The sequence below is a fragment of the Saimiri boliviensis genome, chromosome 14, assembly GCF_048565385.1.
Source record: "Saimiri boliviensis isolate mSaiBol1 chromosome 14, mSaiBol1.pri, whole genome shotgun sequence".
In the NCBI taxonomy this organism is placed as follows: Eukaryota; Metazoa; Chordata; class Mammalia; order Primates; family Cebidae; genus Saimiri; species Saimiri boliviensis.
This window is the reverse complement of record NC_133462.1, coordinates 45,148,132-45,154,100: the sequence shown is the minus strand read 5'-3', so window position 1 is coordinate 45,154,100 and position 5,969 is coordinate 45,148,132. Positions and strand designations below refer to the sequence as shown.

General features: G+C 55.7%; 2 non-coding genes across 2 annotated transcripts; one reads left to right on the top strand and one right to left on the bottom strand.

Moving 5' to 3' along the window:
* Window positions 1-5,639: 5,639 nt before the first annotated feature.
* Window positions 5,640-5,712, bottom strand: TRNAF-GAA (transfer RNA phenylalanine (anticodon GAA)). The gene has a single exon. It is a non-coding gene; the product is annotated as a tRNA-Phe (tRNA).
* Window positions 5,713-5,842: 130 nt separating this feature from the next.
* TRNAN-GUU (transfer RNA asparagine (anticodon GUU)) lies at window positions 5,843-5,916 on the top strand. The gene has a single exon. It is a non-coding gene; the product is annotated as a tRNA-Asn (tRNA).
* Window positions 5,917-5,969: the final 53 nt, after the last annotated feature.

The window sequence follows — 5,969 nt, the reverse complement described above, 5'->3', positions numbered from 1 at the left end:
CCTCTGGCTTGTCTTTTCTGAGCCCCAGACGCGCCCCACAGCGTGGGCTGTACAAGCTTGGAAAACGAGAGAGCGACTCTTGCGTCCCCAGGGACATGGCCTTGACCCCGAGGTGAATTCTCGCCTCGCTAACGGTCCTAGGGGTGCTGCTTAAACAGCAGCTGGAGCACCTGAGGTCAGAAGTTCAAGAGCAGCCTAGCCAACATGGTGAAACCCACTCTCTACTAAAATGCAGAAGTTAGCCGGGCATGGTGGCAAGCACCAGTAAACCCGGCTACTCGGGTGGCTGAGGCAGGAGAATCGCTTGAACCCGGAAGACGGAGGTTGCAGTGAGTCAAGATCACATTACTGCACTCCAGCCTGGGCAGTAGAGTGAGACTCCGTCTCAAAAAATTCAGCAGCAGCTGGGGGCCTCACTGGGGTTCACGCCTGTGGCTCCAGCTACGTGGGAGGATTAGGTAGGAGGGTCACTTACTCAGAAGTCCAGGCTGCAGGTAGCTGAGATCACACCACTGCACTCCTGCCTGGGTGACGGCACCTGTCGGGGAAGGGATCCTTGCAGCAAAGCCACGCCCAGCAGGTGGAACCAGAACTGGTGTGTTCCCAGCTGCCCATCCCCACCCCACCCACGCGCTCTGCCCTTGCTGTCCTTTGGGGTCTGAGGGTGACAGGGCCACTGGGGCAGGACCTGCCTGGGTGCTTCCCTTAGTAATGGATCATGGGCGCTCCTGGTTGTCAGCCAGGCAGTCGGGAGGGAGTTGGTGGACTGACCTGACAAGCTTGGCCAGCGAGGAGCACTCCAGGGCTCTCAGGACGCCAGTGTGGGGGCTCCTGGGTGTTCTGGGGCTCTTAGGACACAGTGTGGGGGGTCCTAGGTGTGCCGGGGCTCTCAGGACGCCAGTGTGGGGGGTCCTGGGCTGGTCCTCTCCGCAGCATGACTGTCGGGACTCAACTGCTTCCAGAGTCCCAGGAAGGCATACTGGACCCCATGTGCACACGAGGGGAGACGCCAGGACCCGTTCTTGCAGGCGCCTGCACGTTCTGCCCGTCTCCTGACAGCTAGCTGACCCTGTGGCCCCCACCTGGGCCTGTCCCTGGGCACAGAGGACACTGGACCTGGGTCCTGCTGGGTGCTGAGCTCCATGCCAGGAGCTCCCGCCTCGGCTGTTGCGATGGCCTCAGATATCCGCAGACATGGCCTGGTGCCCCCTGGAAAACTGCTGTCCACACACACAGCCCTGCCCCAGGCCCCCGCCTCTTCCCTCTCTGGCTTGGTCTCAGAGTTAGGGTGCTTCTGCCAGATGCCTCCCTGCCCAGCCCACACTCCGCAACCTGCCACACCGAGCTGCAGAGACCCCTGCGTCCCTGCCAGTGCTTTTCCTGAAGCGGGTCTCACTTGTCTCCGCCCCGGCAGTGTGAGGGAATCGGGGTCCCCCTCACTGGCACAGCCGCACCTGTCTGACCACTTCCAGCAAGAAGGCCTTGGTGTCCCTGCGTGGTGCACCTCATCCACGTGGCAGGAATTCCAAACCACAGAAACCTCACTCGTGGCCCCGACGCCTGGTGCGTTTTCTATTTTGCTGTGTTATTTATTTATTTATTTTGAGACGGTCTGGCCCTGTCGCCCAGGCTGGAGAGCCGTGGTGCAAACGCGGCTCACTGCAGCCTTGACCTCCCAGCCTCAAGCGATCCTCCCACCTCAGCCTCCCAGGGAGCTGGGACCACAGGTGTGCACCACCACGCACGGCTGATTTTTGTGTTTTTTACAGAGATGGGGCCTTGCTCTGTTTCCCAGGCAAAATGATCCTCCCACCTTGACCTCCAAAGTGCTGGGACGACAGGTGTGAGCCACCACGCCCGGCCTGCCTCCCTCCCCATGCCAGCCTCACGCCCATCCTCGCCTTCCCCACTCCCACTCTCACCCAGCTCTGGACCCTTCCCCTCTTGCTGGCCCCAGCTGTTTCTGGCACCGCCACCTGCCCTCTGCTCACATCCTGCCCCTGCCCCATGAAGCCGTTCCTCCATGTTCCCCGTCTCAAGGGTGTCCTCCAGGGCCCCGAGTTCCTGAACGTGATTCCTCTCCTCCCCACCCACCTCACTCTTCTGTCCACTCAGCCCATCCATCAGACCCCTGAGCCACAGAACGCCACCTCAAAACCTGGAAGCTGGAAGCATTCTTCACAGAGTGTCTGTGGGTCAGAGATCAGAGCAGCCCAGCCAGGGGCTTCCGGGGTAGCTCGTGGGGCTGCAGTCCAGACGCTGCTGGGGTCCACGTCATCCAAAGGCTCAAACGGGGCTGAGGGTCCAAGGAGCCTCACTTGGCACAAGGCATGGGTGAGGTCTTGGTTCTCCTGCACATGGGTCAAGCCACCTGAGAGCCCACCCTCTGTAATGGCCAGCCCGTCTGTGAGTCAGCGGCCCAGGAGCCCCAGCAGCCACACGTTATCATCACCATCCTGTAGGTCACACAGAGCAGCCCCTGTTGAACAGGAAGACCCCACAGGGGCTGGGCACGGTGGCTCACGCCTATAATCCCAAAACTCTAGGAGGCCGAGGCAGGCGGATCACCTGAGGTCAGGAGTTTGAGACCAACCTGGCCAACACAGTGAAACTCCACTTCTACTAAAAGTACAAAAATTAGTTGGGCATGGTGGTGAGCACCTGTAATCTCAGCTACTCGGGAATATGAGGCCGAAGAATCCCTTGAACCTGGTGGAGGTTGTAGAAGGCTGAGATTGCATCATTGCACTCCACCCCGTGGAACAGAGCGAGACTCCATCTCAAAAAACAAAAAAAAACCAAAAAACAACAAACAACAACAACAACAAAAAAAACCATAGGAAGGCAAGAAGCCTGAACAGCAGGGGCCCTGTCCTCCCAGCAGCCCCAGGACTATCCCCCTTGGCCCCCACTGAGCTCAGCTGCAGTCCCCATCCCAGACCCCACCACCAGCATTAAAGCAAACGGCCAACAGAATCCCTCGGGCTGACTTCACTGTTCCTCCCGGGAGGAGTCCAGGGCAGCTAACACATGACCCCGGCTGGCACACGGGACAGGGAGGCATTCTGCCGTCACAAGCAAAACCCCCAATGAGCAATGTTGCACAGCAAGTCCTGCCTCAGAACCGTGCAGGAGGGCGTCAGAAACGGGACCACCTGAGAAACAGCCACAGTCCCAGGAGCCAAGGAAATGCCATGCCTGATGCCATGTGGGGTCCCTGATGAAGCCCTGGGTCAAGAAAGGACATGAGAGGAAACCCAGGAAACTTGGGTAGAGTGTAGACTGGTCGGGAAGAGTATATCCTGACAACTGTATCACACAAGAACTGGGCAATGGGGTACTCAGACAATCTAAGTTATTCTAAAAATATTTACATAAATTTTAAATCCAAATTATGGCCAGGCGTGGTGCCTCACGTCTGTACTCTCAGCGCTTTGGGAGGCTGAGGCAGGCAGGTGTATCAGCTGAGATCAGGAGTTCGAGACCAGCTTGGCTAACATAGTAAAACACTGTCTCTACAGAAAATGCAAAAATGAGTCGTGCAGGGTGGCCCACGCCGGTAATCCCAGCTACTCAGGAGGCTGAGGCAGGGGGATTGACTGAACCTGGGAGGCGGAGGTTGCGGTGAGCTGAGATCGCGCCATTGCACTCCAGGCTGTGTGTCAGAGCAAGACTCCAACTCAAATAAATAAGGCTGGGCTCGGTGGCTCACGCCTTAATCCAAGCACTTTGGAGGCCAAGGCGGGCGGATCACCTGAGGTCCGGAGTTCAAGACCAGCCTGACCAACATGGTGAAACCCCGTCTTTAAAAAAATAATAAGGCCGGGCGCGGTGGCTCACACCTGTAATCCCAGCACTTTGGGAGGCCGAGGCGGGTGGATCACGAGGTCAGGAGATCGAGACCATCCTGGTCAACATGGTGAAACCCCGTCTCTACTAAAAATACAAAAAATTAGCTGGGCATGGTGGCGCGTGCCTGTAATCCCAGCTACTCGGGAGGCTGAGGCAGGAGAATTGCCTGAACCCAGGAGGCGGAGGTTGCAGTGAGCCGAGATGATGCCATTGCACTCCAGCCTGGGTAAGAAGAGCGAAACTCTGTCTCAAAAATAATAATAATAATAAAAATAAGTAAATAAATAACCAAAACCCACGGCATTGGCAGCTGTAAGAACCGTAGAAGGAAGAGGGTTTTGTGCACCTGCCAGCCCCTTAGTTTCCTGTCAGTATTTCCTGTCGGCTTTTCCTCCAAGTCTTTATTTATTTATTTGCTTATTTATTTACAGAGTTGGGGGTCTTGCTATGTGGCGCAGACTGGTCTCAAACTCCTGGCCTCAAGTGTTTCTCCTGTCTCGCCTCCTAAAGTGCTGGGGTTACAGGAGTGAGCCGCCCTCCTGGACCCCTCCAAGTCTTCTGAGTTGGCTAAGAACAGAGACCAGGCTTGGTTTCGCTCAGCAGGGAGCTCCCAGTCCACGCATGAATTCAGCAAACACCCACCGTGCAGGGCTTTACTCACGCACGTCAGTTCTTGAGATGCCAGCCTTGCTCCTCATCTGTGTTCGCCTTATTTGTACCTCTGTTTTCTCTTCTTTTTTTATTTTATTGAGATGGAGTCTCCCTGTGTCGCCCAGGCTGTAGTGCAGTGGTGTGATCTCAGCTCACTGCAACCGCCACCTCCCAGGTTAAGTGATTCTCCTGCCTCAGCCTCCCAAGTAGCTGAAACTACAGGTGCCCGCGCCCACACCCAGCTAATTTTTTTTGTGTGTGTATTTTTTCTTTTTAGTAGAGATGGGGTTTCACCACGTTGGCCAGGTTGATCTCCAACTCCTGACCTCAGGTGGTCTGCTGGCCTCGGCCTTCCAAAATGTTGAAATTACAGACCTCAGCCACTGAGTCCAGCAGCCTTCTCTTCTGTTTTCTTTCTTTTTCCTTTCCTTTTTTTTTTTTTTTTTCCAGATAGAGTCTTGCTCTGTTGCCCAGGCCGTAGTGCAATGGTGCCATCTCAGCTCACTGCAGCTTCTGCCTCCCAGGTTCAAGCAATTCTCTCTGCCTGAGCCTCCTGAGTAGCTGAGATTAAAGGCGCCCGCCACCAAGTGCAGCTAATTTTGGCATTTTTAATACACCTTGGGGTTTTGCCTTCTTGCCCAGGCTGGTCTTGAACTCCTGATGTCAGGTGATCCACCCACCTGGACTATCAAAGTGTTGGGATTACAGGTGTGAGCCACTGAGCCCCGCCATGCCTCTCTCTCTTAATCATAAAATGGGCAGAACAAACCTCCAGTGGAATTGTGAAAATCAAACGATATGCATGCAGAGATCGTTCTGCAAACTATGTTTTGCTACTTTGGGCGTTTAGTGTTTTTATAATTAGTACTTTTTCTAAACTTACCAATTTAAACAAGATGGAAAATCGAGGGATTGCCGGGGGAAGTTTGAGCTGGAATCATAACGTCTTCGGGGTAGGGAAGAGGAGGGTTTGGGGTTCTTAGGTCTGAGCCCTCCTTCCTTGGGATGAGCTCATGTCCTGACTGTTCCTCTGCAGAATGGAGTCATGTTCCGGAAAGGGGTTCAGGAGAGGTGCGAGGCAGCCGGAGCAGTCCTGAGCAAAAGCCACCAGTGATTCCCATGGTTGCTAAAACCTTTGCCGAAACCCGGGATCGAACCAGGGACCTTTAGATCTTCAGTCTAACGCTCTCCCAACTGAGCTATTTCGGCTGGGCAGCCGGGGTCGCTCTCGCCGGGACTCCGTTCCGCGCCGCGCCATTCCCGCGCAGGCGCAGCTCGCATCGTGTCAGCAGGCCGGATGTGCTTCAGAAGGTCTTCCCGGGCACCTGCGCGCAGCGCTGTCTCTGTGGCGCAATCGGTTAGCGCGTTCGGCTGTTAACCGAAAGGTTGGTGGTTCGAGCCCACCCAGGGACGCGCAGGAACCGGGTTTTTTTCCTCCAGGAATAACAAGAAAATTAATGCCGTTG